Source organism: Ostrea edulis, chromosome 2 (assembly GCF_947568905.1).
Source record: "Ostrea edulis chromosome 2, xbOstEdul1.1, whole genome shotgun sequence".
NCBI classification, from domain to species: Eukaryota; Metazoa; Mollusca; class Bivalvia; order Ostreida; family Ostreidae; genus Ostrea; species Ostrea edulis.
In genome coordinates, this window is record NC_079165.1 from 8,602,519 (window position 1) to 8,616,927 (window position 14,409).

Here is a 14,409-nt window from a genome sequence, read left to right on the forward strand (position 1 = left end):
AACGTACATAATTCAGAGAACCCGATCTTTCAATTGTAATTTTATTTTCATTATGCATTCTGTGCAAGGTTTTTCCAGACGATGGGCTAAATATGAAGAAAAAAACTCCCTTTCAAAAAACAAAACTCTTTAACAACATGTTTCCGTTTTAAATACATTCCATATCAATTACAATTGCATACAAACTTCTTAATTACATCCAAACTTTACAATACCAAGATATAGAATATCTTATACAAAACATTTCTTCGTTTTCTGAGACGAATGACAAAAGGTACCGTATCTACAATGGATTCCAAAACTTCAGCAAACAAAAAACCTTTACAAACAGGTACATTGCAAGATCCAGTATATATTCTATTAAGCCTGTATATTTGCTCCTCAAGGAAATATCAACTGCTTTGAAAGAAACACACTAAACGTATTGTGCCATAACATATGCTAGAAGTCGTGTTAATCAAATGTGGATTCACAAAATTTCCAAAAACCTTTTATGAATCTGCAATCACAAAGCTATTCCAAAAATCAACACTTAAGAATTCTGAACACTTTACAACACCATACATGACAAAGTAAAAGATAGTTTTTTGTGATGATAAGACCTTTACTTCTGCAATAAAAATGGAACACGGACATATTCCTACCTTGTCATCAGTCATCCAAAATATAATTCGTTTTTGTTAAAATGAATTGTCTCCCCAGCTCTCCAAATTACACCCTAACCCTTAATGTACTGCATTGTATGGAGGAGAAAACAAGCAGAAATGCAGATATCATGCACTACACTTTGTGCATTGAGAAAAGATTCAACATCAATATTGCTATGGCATAGTTGTATTAAATGGTGAAGATAACGAACAGTGATCAATCTCATAACTCCTATATGTAATACAAATAAAGAATTGGGCAATCACGGAGCCCTGGATATACCAAAATGTGGGATCAGGTGGCTAGGAGGAGTATGCATCCCCTGTCGACCAATCACACCTGCCATGAGCCCTATATCTTCATCAGGTAAATGGAGTACTCCACAGACAAAATTAGTGTGCCAAAAATAACCTAACAATCGGTATGAAACACGTCATACAGCATTTTATCCAATGATAGGTTTCATTAGCAAACTAGATCATAATGATGACCATAGAATTTGGGATATGCTGACTTTAAACGAGACTGTTGGAATCCCTTTCACATCAACTTGTTGGTTAGTAGCCTTTTTTGAATTAAAAACTAATCATACGCAGAGCAAACTCGTGTGTATCGAATTAGTTTAGAGTTATAAACACCATATGCAGGTAATATTGGAATATTGATACATAGATAAGGGAAGTTGATAATGCAGAAGCTGAAATTATCCCGTTTGTCAGAAAGTTGAGTTGTTAGTTTGCCGTAAATATTTATTTTCAATAAATTATCTAAGCACGAGGCAGATGTGGAGGACTCTGTGGTGTCTTTTTCAATATAAATTCACAGAGATATATCCAATCGACATATGAATGAAAATGATTAGTGTTAATAGATAAAACGTCGTCGATATATCTAAATGTGGCGTTGAATGCCACAGCAAGAGGTAATTTCTTCTCATATAAAAGTTTTGAATAAAATCTTCACTAAGATATAAAAACAGGTCAGTTAACAAAGGAGCAAAATTTGTGTCCATGGAATTCCAACAGACTGTTGGAAGACCTGATCACCAAAAATTACGATGGTATTGTCAATGAGGAAATCTAGCATATTTTTTATTTCAACTTCAGAGTACTTCTGCGTGGAATCAGAGTGGTGTGTAACAAAGTAATTTTTTGGATGACTGATAACTAGATATGAATATTTTCTTTTTCCATTTTTGTTGACGAAGCAACTGTTAGGTCTTTAACTTATCGTGAGTAATGGAAGTGTAAAGTGTTGAAAAGTTATACTCTTTAATGTTGATTTGAGAAAGGTTTTGCGATTTTAAAATTATTCGTCTTCATATGAGTGAAATCCTTTCGAGCGGGAGGTTAAACAATATACAATTAATCAATGAATTGATCAAAATTACTAAAAGTTATTCAGAAATGTTTTAGAATCCACATTTGATTTACACCACTTCTGGCATATATTGTGGCACAGTACGTTTGAAGTTTCTCCTTCACAGCTGTTGATATTTTTGTGAGAAACAAAGATAAGGGCTTTGTAGATCCAGGATCTGGATCTAGTAATGTCTCTTTGTTAGGGTTTTTGTGAAGTTCAGTAATCCAGTATAAGTACGGTAATTCATATTCATCCATCTTATTGACTGGGATATCAAATATGTCTAAACAGGAAGCATAATCTTGAAGAATTTCATCCTTGGAAAGGGCAGTTTGAGTATAAGTACGATTGCCAAATATGGAATTAATCCCAAGTTCATTTAAAATACAGCTGTAATAATTGATCCCACCTCTGGTATATCCAGGAGTTGTGTATGCCCAGCTCCCTATTCTGTATTGCTTATGGGAGTTATGAGATTGATCACTGTTCGTTATCTTCACCTTTCCTGTAAAAACAAAGATAATATTGTTGCAAGTTTTGTCAGCTGGAACTAAAACGTATTCCTCATGTAACCCAATTCTTTGATTACTTCTCGATTACTAAACTCAGAAGGAAATATGGTACGTACACGTTTGTTTTGATATGTCTAATACAGGGTTTTAATATTCCTCTTAAACTTTCAATCTATTCCGACAATGTTTCAATTTCTTCTTTTTCAAATTTAGATCATCCCCTTGCATAATCTTTTACAGAATACTTAATAGATATGAAGGTATGTCGCCAATTGAAAGACCGAGGTTCTCTGAATTTAGGATCTTTGAAAATAAGTGATTTCAGGTCCTCGTTTTTAACTATATCAACATCACCAGTAATAACATAGGCAACTGGACTACTGTTGAAAGAATACAAAGAACAAGAACACGTAGGCGGATTAAATAGGATGGTCTATATCTATGCACTGCAAAGTTTGTTTGTAATTATAAAGTTTGGATGCAATAGTAAAAGTATATTTGTTGGAAATACGGGGTGTAGACTTGACCTCGAAACATGTTATAATACAAGACTGGACTTTTGTATGACAAAGAAAGTTGCTTATGTTGAGGGCATATATTCCTCTGTTAGTAAATTTGAGTTTAAGGAACTGGAGGCATGATTCGGAGAGAATATCATTCATATCTCGCTGTGGTTTACAGAGCCTTGATGGACAACATCCATAATCATATAATTTAGTCTATATTCTGGTGCTGAAAGTCCAGGCATGAACTAGCTTGGGCTTCTTCAAATAACGTATTCAAAACTCTCAATGGAACAGAGTAAAATTTTGTGCGATGTGAGCCTAATAGTCTGTTGACGTTAGGCAAACACTAATCAAGCGTGACAACGTGTACATGTATAATAGTTCTTTTATATGAACAATATCTATGACTGCGTTTACGTCTTTGTGAATCTGGAAAAGGTCGTATCACAGTAACGTTATTTCCTTGTGGATTAGTTAATCCGTAGTCAAAATCAAATGAACGGCCTAACAATAGGTATGCAATACGTCAGGCTGAATTAAGTGATGACTGCTATACTGAAGTACCAGTAGGAAATTGAACACGTACTTGTACTTGAAAAGCTCTAAAACATCTCTCTTTGGTTGACTGTAAATGGTAGAAAAATATTAGATCCCTGGGTTAAAACAATGTGAACATAATTAAATGATGATGGAGTATTGTACAAACTTTCAAGGCTATCCTATATGCGATATAGGAAAAGTGTTCACAAGCTATTTTACACTCTCTGCCCCTCATAGATCCACTATAACTATTAGGAAAAATAATTAGATCCTCATTTCCCGACAATTACGAATGGAAATGAAGCATTGTACAAAGTTTCAAGTCTATCAGATAAGCCATAAAGGGGGAGAAGCGTTTACAAGATTTTGTGACAGACAGGCGGTCAGAACGCACAAAACAATATGTCTCCCCCTGGAAGTACAAATGTACTTTGTTAAACACCCAGTACATAAGTAATCTTAAGTTGATAATAAAAAGATGGAAGATCTTCTCAAGGTCAGGTCCAGTAATCTGTTGAAATTCTCATGGCCACGAGTTATGAAAGTGGCTCATGACATTAAAATGATATTTAATGGCTTTTCAAGCATCTCGTAGGAAGCATGGTTTCCCTATCGAAGAGTGATACAGGCTATCAATTATTTCATATGAATATTTTAGAATTTTTCAGGAATGATAAAACAGGTGTTTTGTTCGTAGATACGAGATTTTGAAATCCAAACTTTGCTTGAATTGATGCGTGATATAAATATCAAATTAAAGAAGATTCGTATAAATACTAGTTTTAAATTTAAAAAAATATTTATGAAAATTGCAACGGTTATTGGTTAACGTTTGTTTTTAAATCCAAGAAACATGTAATTTGGAATAAATGATAACAGAGAAAAAAGACGAAATTTCAGAAATATCACTATTTTTTTTTTAATTTTAGACTTGAATCAAACCAGACAAAAGTACCAACTCCGATCAAAATGGATAAAAATTATTGAAATAATCATATTATTGCGAATTGTATGCACTTTTTATCAAGAAATTAGTTTCCATTATAAATTCATTCAATTTGTAAACCATTTCACATCAAGGGAATATAGTTGCCTGATTACAATGTTCTCTACGACTACTTTTTAGTTTTTATAATTCCGGCTTGGTTCAAATTTGAAACAACCGATTGTTAGGCCGTTCTTGGCACACTAATTTTGACTACGGATGGCTCCGTTTACCTGATCAAGATACAGGGCTCACGGCAGGTGTGACCGGTCAACAGGGGGTGCTTACTCCTCCTGGGTACCTATTCCACTTCTGGTATGCCCAGGGGTCCGTGTTTGCCCAACTCTTTATTTTGTTTCCCTTATAGAAGTTATGAGATTAGCTCTAAAACTTCATTGTTATTTCGGATTTCAAACATTTCGGTTGAGCATCACTGAAGAGACATTATTTGTCGAAATGTGCATCTGGTGCATCAAAATTGGTACCGTATAAGTTTTACATTCGTTATCTCCGCCTTTCATTGGTGACTATTCGTTATGTTCTCTTTCCATGCTGAATACAGTGTACGTAAGAATCCTACAGTATTTATAAAATTCTTACAAGTATCTCCTTCAGTAATTGCAATGCTATTCCTTTAAAACGACGAACAATTCCTCTTCCCGACAAAAATATCGAAATAGTCATCAATTCTATACTGCTTACAATAAAAAATGAACAATTTCACTCTCATCTAGAGTATGTTTGAACGTTGAAGAACGAGTATCCATTTAACTACAGTACTTAAAACATAATTGACGAGTTTAGAATGAGACAAGAAAACCTCGAATCTAAAATAAAACCAGTTTGACATACATGTAAGAAACCCACGCTATTTTAAATACAAAATTCCTTTCATTTGTGACATGGTACAATACTAAATTAAAAGAGACGTCGAGCAGGACTTGTGGTGATTACAAAGCACCATTTTAGACCACCCATTGATTGGAGACCAGAAAGACTATGTGGGTGAATTTTCAAAGAAATAAAAGGCTGAAAATGATATGAAGGTTTTCCTCCAGCAACATGCGGTAGAAAATTAGACTATATATGTGCATGTACCCTCTCCCTCTCTCTCCATGATAGAAGCATTTTATTATTCTATAGATGAGTTACGATCAATACGTATTCCGTTAGTATTTAGTATATATCCTCTAAGGTGAATAAAACACTGCTAAGCAGGGAACGCGATACATAGACGTCCGGGAGTTTAATAACGGATGTGACAATTAGTACTACTTTAAGAAAATTATTTCTTCCACATTATCGTTTGTGGCACGGAACAAGGTGAATCGGGCATGAACCTTTATTACAACGATTTTGATTTAATGTCAATATCAGCGCTTGCTGTTTTATTGGGAACTTTGGGGGATTAGGGAGAGGTTTCTATGGAAATTCAACTTCTCGTATAGTGGACTTACTAAAGATTGACGTAGCAGTACACTTGTGTATCTATGTCCACGTTTATATATAAATTATAAACAAATTTCCTGAGTTCACCTATGTAAATTAACGTTTTTCAAACTATGAAAGGGTAACGATTACGTTTTTCTACATAACAAATTATTTCTACTTCGAGCTCGTGCTTAAAAAAAAAACAGGTAAGGACGCATACATACTGTGTAGATGGAGTGAATGTAATCACACCCTTTCATCCTCTTGGATAGTTTTCTCTAAACTTTTCAAAAGCAGGTTTTCTGATAAATGTAAATAGAGTTCCGTATTGTTGTAATTGTCTCGATAAGCTGAAAAACATTATACATCTAAGGAAAAAAAGTTTTAAAATTTAGTTAGCCTCCGGCCCATTTTTCACACCTCCAGCAAGTTGACCATTAACCACAGCATTTATAAGCACTTCTCAGTCCCGAAAGTACTATCCTCAGCATATCAGATCCCAAAGTACATATCAACAGAAATCATCAGTGCTAACAGTAAAATATCAGTAATAGTTCCGAGTTATTCCATCACAAATCACCTTTATAGTTGAGTAATAATATCAGGTCATTCCGAAACGGTAATCTTTTTTTGGCATGTTGAGTACAAACAAGTTCTTGAAAGCAGTTTAAAAGTATCAGAACTTATCAGCACCAATATCAAATTAACCGTAATTATCAGCAATTATCAGTAATAATCAGCAAACGATGACATTCTCAGTTGTCCGTCCAGTAGTGAGGACATTTAGGAAAAGAGGAAGTAAATAACCTTTATTTCTGTGAGGCTAGCGCAATATATCAAATTGAACACGTATGTTACATTTAATTTACATTTTTAACGTTCAGAAAAATACAGGTACTGAAAATGAATGATTCAATTTATGCATACCCCTGCACAAACTGAAGCATTATACAGCAAGTTTTCCCCCAAAATAAAAAACAATAAAAACATTGCATACATTTTCTTCTGTTGGACCGATTATGCTACATTCAGGAAAAATAGGTAAATTCGCAACTCTTTAAGTGAGTATACATTGTGCAATTTGCCTGATAGGCCCAGTATCGCAAAGGTACAGAAGTCGTTTATTGGCAGTTTTGTTGTAATCGAGTACAGATTGAATCGTAGCTGTTGATGAACAAAATATTTTCAACCATTACTACCATTACTGGTGACGTACAAAAAATGTATCAGTATGAGTAAAACATTCTCGAGAGGGATATTAAACAGTATACAACCAACCAAATCCCACTGCGAAGCTCATTACCAATTTCTAGTCGTTTTATTATGGGAAACTATCCGCCGAAATACTGCGTTCAGGTGCTGTTATTTCTTTCACAATGCGACCGTCGCAAAAATGTCTGCGGGGAAACGAAATGCATCTGTACATGATCGGAATCAGGAGGAAGATTGGGAACAGAGTACTAATTAATTTCCCATAGACCACAATACAAAACTTATACCCTCTCACTAATTAGCTATATTGATTTTAAACAAATGCCCGCAAACATTTAAACGTTCATTCCAAGGGCTAATAAAAAACCCAACAAACATGAAAGGTGAAGATAACGAACAGTGATCAATCTCATAACCCCTATAAAGAAATCCTGTGGGGATCCGGGTTGGAATAGGTTTACAATACCCCTTGCTTGTCGTAAGAGGCGACTTTGGATAAGACCGTAAAAATCGAGGTCCCGTGTCACAGCAGGTTTGACACGATAAAGATCCCTCCCTGCTCAAAGGTTGTTAGCACTGAGCATAGGCCTAAATTATATTCTCGAGAGGGACGTTAAACAATATACAACCAACCAACCAAGTTATAAAAATACAAAATAAAGAGTTGGGCAAAGACAGACCCATGGACATACCAGATATTGGATCATGTACCTAGGAGAAGTAAGCATCCCCTGTCGACCGATCACACCAGCTGTGAACCATATGTTTGGATCAGGTAAAAGGAGTATTCTGTGGTCAAAAAAGTGTGCTAAAAACATTTGGTAATGAACAAGCCAGACAGCATTCGACGGAATTATAGGGTGTGTTGGCAAACTAGATCATTATAAAAAAAAAATCAATTATGATTATTGCTACATAGATATAGGAAGTTGACGATGAAGAAGCTGAAATCATCCCGTTTGTCATGACGTTGAGTTTGACTATGAAAGGTGTAGATAACGAACAGTAACAATTGTTTTCAATAGAATATCTAAGTACGAGGAATATGTGGTGTCTTTTATTTCCAGTTCACATTATATCGAATCGGCATATGAATGAAAATGATTACCGATAATAGATAAAACATCGTCGATATCTCTAAACTATCGAGTTGAAGGGCACAGCAACAGTTTTTCTTTTCTTATTATGTAGAAACTTTTGAATAAACTCTGCTTCATAAGAATGTAAATACACGTTATAACTATATATCTATAACACATATCATGTGTCATGCTCTTAATGAATTTGACATGAAAATGAAATGACCAGAAAGAAAAGCAATCTAATCTGCGGTTAGATAAACTAAAACGAGAAACAATAGCAAAAAAGACGAGTTACTCCAAAAAGATGCAGGGATCTTTCCGTGTCTATAAAATGAACAACAATTTCAAGAAACCCGACGCGGAAACAGCAATAAATCTATTCATCTTATCTCGAATTGTGTTCTCCATTTAATCTTTCCTGACATTAGCCGAGGACGGCAAATTTCTAATGAAAAACTTATTTTTTATATTGTTTGGGGAAAGGGTCCGGTTCTTAGTTACTTCTTCAACAAAAATGGAAAAAGGAAATATTCATATCTAGTGATCAGTCATCCAAAAACTTACTTTGTTAAACACCACTCTGATTCCACGCACAAGTACTCTGAAGTTGAAATAAAGAAAATATGCTCGAGTTCTTCATTTACAATATCTTCGTGGTCTTTGGTGATCAGGTCTTCCAACAGTTTGTTGGAATTCCTATGGGTACGAATTGTGCTCCTTTGTTAGCTGACCTGTTTCTATATTCATATGAAGCAGATTTATTCAAAAATTTCGACATGAGAAGAAAAAATATCTTGCTGTGGCCTTTAATTCGACATTTAGATATATCGACGACGTTTTGTCTATTAACAATAATAACTTTCATTCATATGTCGATTCGATTTATCCCTGTGAGCTCCAAATAAAAGACACAACAGAGTCGTTCATTTCTGCTTCATACTTTGATATTTTATTGAAAGTAGACAATAACGGCAAACTGACAACTCAACTGTATGACAAACGGGATGATTTCAGCTTCTCCATCGTCAACTTCCCATATTTATGTAGCAATATCCCATTATCACCTGCATATGGTGTTTATATGTCTCTACTGATTCGATACGCAAAAACTTGTTCTGCGTGTGGTCAGTTTTTAAATCGAGGCAAGCTACTGACAAACAAGTTAATGGTACAGGGGTTGCAACAGTCTCGATTGAATTAAGCATTTCGCAAATTCTATGGTCGTTATAACGATCTATTTCGTCAATATAACCTGTCATTGGATCAAATGATGTGCTATGTGTTTCATACCGATTGTTAGGCTATTCTTGGCACACTGATTTTGACTACGGATAACTCCGTTTACCTGATCGGGATATAGGGCTCTCGGCGGGTGTGACCGGTCGACAGGGGATGCTTACTCCTTCTAGACACCCGATCCCACCTCTGGTGTGCCCAAGGACCCGTGTTTTCCCAACTATCTATTTTGTATTGCTTATAAGAGTTACTAGATTGATCACTGTTCGTTATCTTCACCTTTATAGGAGTTATTAGATTGATCACTGTTCATTATATTCACCTTTATAAGAGTTATTAGATTGATCACTGTTCGTTATCTTCACCTTTCATACAAAACGTTATTCTGAAGTTACTTTACATACATCATTAAAGTGAAATCAGTATATATCAAGTCAGATATATTGAGACTGTGAAATCAGTATATATCAAGTCAGATATATTGAAACTCTATGCTAAGTTAATATGTCTTATGGTTAATAATTATTGTAGATTGGTACCGTCTATCATAAATGCATCTGTCAACAGAAGGGAGGGTGACGTACGTCCCCTATGCGCCCCTTTTGGATCCGGCACTGACAAATATTACCTCGAGTAATTGCTCTTTTCAGATGTATTGTTTCAAGGGTTCAGTCGCCGTGCATAAGTACCAATTCTCCTTACACAGAACTTTGTCATAAAATCATGGAAATACAAACCATTTTATTGATTTCTCTAAAATCAATCCTCGATTATGAGCTAATTCAAGGCTCTCTTCACGCATACATACACTATTACAATTAAGGTCGCTACTTTCACTAGTCACATAATTCAGAACCTTGGGGAATTTGTTGGCTATAAATTCCTCAAACATCCCACTTGTTATAGAACACCATTAAAAATGAAATATCCACACAATACCCATCTTCACAATGTACTAGTATGCATGCAAGGCGAAGATAACGAACAGTGATCAATCTCATAACTCCTACAAGCAATACAAAACAGATAGTTGGGCAAACACGGACCCCTGGACACACCAGAGGTGGGATCAGGTGCCTAGGAGGAGTAAGCATCCCCTGTTGACCGGTCACACCCGCCATGAGCCCCATATCCTGAATGAGAGAGAGAGAGTGAGCATTATATTCCAACAGCAGACGATACCTTACAGTGACAGATCCACAATGTGGATACATGGTCAAGTACAAAAATTAAATAAAGCACTAGATTACATGACCAACGATACGTACCATTTAATTGTCAAATTTTCGGGACAACCTGTCTATTCGACTAACCGAAAAAGGATCCTGGATACAGATATACTGGAAGAACCTTCAGGTTGCCTTGTCCAAGCTTGTGTCATACCCATAGTACAAACCGTCTATAGGCGAGGTGGCGGTAGACTCTGATGAGATAAATTTTTCATTATCTATGTGTGTACAGATTAATATACTGATGTTATTTTTTCATGCTTTTTCCCGCTATTGTTAATACCAAGTATTTTATCATTTCTTAATGTTGAATATTTTGTCCATAATAACTGTTATTGATTAATTTCTTGTATGTAAAGAACGTGCTATAATAACTGATTTTCACAATATTGATGTATTTACGATTAACAACTACTTACTGTAATATTTCTTGTTCGTATTCACTTAGGCCAGAAGTTAACTGCTTTGTGAACAAACATTTCTAAAATTTTGCTACCGTACATTACTTACCAGATATTTAATTGTACGCATAGTCAATTTTTAGGATGTTCTATGAGGTCGGGTGAGTATTGTTCATTTTATTATTAGACTCTTACCTTTTTCAAATGTTTTCGCGCAATATCAACTTTGACGTTACTTTTCAATTGTATAATACTTACTGTGACGTCATATTACTTCTGTGTATGTAGTCTTGCGTTACGTTGCTATGACAGATAAACACGATTGAAGAAGACAGTAAAATGGTCGAAATATTTCTAGACAGTGTTTAGAGGTGTTTTTTTTTAATTTTACTTCGAAAAAAAGAGACCTGTGTCTAAAAGACATATATGCTTTTGAAATTAAAACAAATGAAAATAGTGCGTCTAATTTATGAAGATAAAAATATGAACGATATACTGACCAAAACATGATCACCTCACCGTCACTTTCTTGTTCATTTTCATCGGGATTCGGGCACATTGATGGTTCACACATATATATGTAAGGCTGCACGGTGAAGGTACCGGAAATATCATCAATGTCGACATAGTCGCTCTTCATCGTGACAAAGTACGCTCTCTCACCGCCTCTATACAGAATCAGGCATGAAGGTTATAAAACTTTTAACCGTACTCATACTCAAACTCAGCCATGTTTGTTTTGAGTACATTTCTTGAGCATGTGCCCCATTTTTAAAAGTATGAGAATAATTTGATAAAAGTTTTATTATAACTTTCACTTTTGAATATGAGTACGATTTAGAGTACGGAGTTGGAGTTTTAGTATGAAAACATGCTCAAAAGTTTTATAACCTCCGGGCCTGCTGTTCGAAAGGACACATATGACGTCATGGTACCACGTGATACCCCTAGCCCTATCGATTTGTACAATTAAATCCAATTTATGGACAATAATCACAATTTTTTAGCACCCACACTAGAGGAGGAGTTACTTTTTTAGGTACAAAGAAGATAAAATGATCATAATTTGTTACTTTTTAAAAAATATGAGATATGTCCTTTAAGACGGCTAAAGATAGTATTAAATACTAGTCTCTGTAAGAATCATGCAAAATCGAAAAAAGTGGCATATTCTTATCTGATGATTTACTTTAAAGGTGACTAAAAAGTAAACATTAGGTTGTCTTTTGATCATAAAATGCACTCAATGTCAACGGAGGCAGTTATTTACAAAAATATCAAGTTCTGTATATTTGTACTATTTCCTATATATTCCTATGAAAACCGTCTAATTTCAAGTAATGATAAAAATTTTTATCAGAAACTATGTAATAAACAGAACCTCTATCAGCGCATAGAAACTATATGTAATTTTGTGCTTTATAAATGAATAAAATAATAATAGTAATAATAACCTAAAAACTAAAAGATGATAGTGTTAAAAGTGAAAATATGTTTACAAACTATTTGGAAAGCAGTTTATGAATGCAGCCGAGTTCAATACTGATCGGGGTTATATTGTGTTAAATTATCTCCCTTGCATTACTCTTATTTATTGGAGGTAGGATTGTAGTATGACAACATGTATACAACATGGCGAGTAAAACGCTGGACTTGCAGGCCACCTTCTACCTGATTGTTACAGAGACTAAACGTTTATCGTTTTTGGCTTGCTGATCCTTATGCTTTCTGGGGAGCTAATTAGGACACCCCCTGTTCGTCCAATGGTTCACAATCCGCTGGTTGCTGTTCATTTTAAGACTTGTACAAATATATATTTAAAAAAATACCAATATAATATTTCAGAGACAACTGTAAATAATCTCTGGTTCGAATAGGAAACTACTAATTCCTTAGGTAACATACCATGCGTCTGACATTTTACTATGCTTTTGATTGTATTTCGTAGACAACAACAATAAAGTCAGGTAAAAGGTGAGGTACGGTAAAAGTTCATATCATTCATTATACGGCATTTGATATTGTACACAAAGGAGTCAAATGAAAGAAGAAACACGTCATAATCCTTCCTGTTTTAGTAACGAGCATACAATGACAGGAATAAAATTCTCATCCTCTAACCTGGGGATGCTGGCCATAAAACATCAATGGATACGGAGAACACAATTACTCTCTAGTAGAATTCAATGTCAAAAGATGGGACCAAATTAATGTCCGATCAATGTGTTACATCCGCTACACGATAGAGTTCGAAGTCATGTGTTTCTGATGCCGTACTCGAAAAACAACGCCTATAGCCGCGTTTCGAGTTCCTCCGGAACACGGGTTTTATTCTGTGTTTAGTCACGCCGCTTCAAAAATGTTCAGCAGGGGTTCTTCTATGACAGAGATATGAACTTTTTCGGTTTACAAGTGCCAGATCTGAAGAAATATCTGCAAGACAGGGGTATATCGTGTAGTTTAAGCAGAAAAGTAGATCCCGTTCGCTTGTGTGAACTTGTTGAGGAACTGAATCTTGAGGTAACTTACATTAATCAACAAATTGTCGTTAATGAAATGATCACCATTTTTAATCAAGAAAGTAAAGGAAATGTATTATTAAATGCATGCAGGAACATGTAAATGCAGAGGAGGAGTATGGTGTATTTGACGAAAGACGCAGGACGGTGTTTGTGGGAGAGGCGAAGGTCGTATTAGACCCTGTGAATACTGTTTCCAATTGGTAAATAATTATCAGCATTTGTGTATGATAATTGATTTAACCGAATCTGATTATTTCTTCATTAAATCGCTCTGAAAAGAAACCAAATTATGTATAGTTTTCCACAACTACTTTACATATTTTAAATATTTCATGTCATGAGCCCCGGTGTATAGGTCCCTGCATGTATATTTCTTAATTAATCTTCAATCTATGTGGGTAAAATTAATTGGCATCTGCCTGATCCTTGTCCAACTTCAAAAGTTACAAAGCATTAACATTGTCAACTCGATTATATGAAAAAGAATTGCATACGTATATATATATATATATATATACATATATATATATATATATAAAACACTTTTTCAGGAGTAAAGATTTATCAAATATACCAGATATTGAGTCCTGTGATGTCTTGGTCTATTTTATGCGTTGGTGTGGGTGGAACCATGAGCGCCTTGCAAATTACAAGCAGGATAATGGATATCGTCTGCATATGGCATGTCATATTGATGATGTAAAGGCTGCCTACCACACCCACCCAGGATATCTATATTTGAA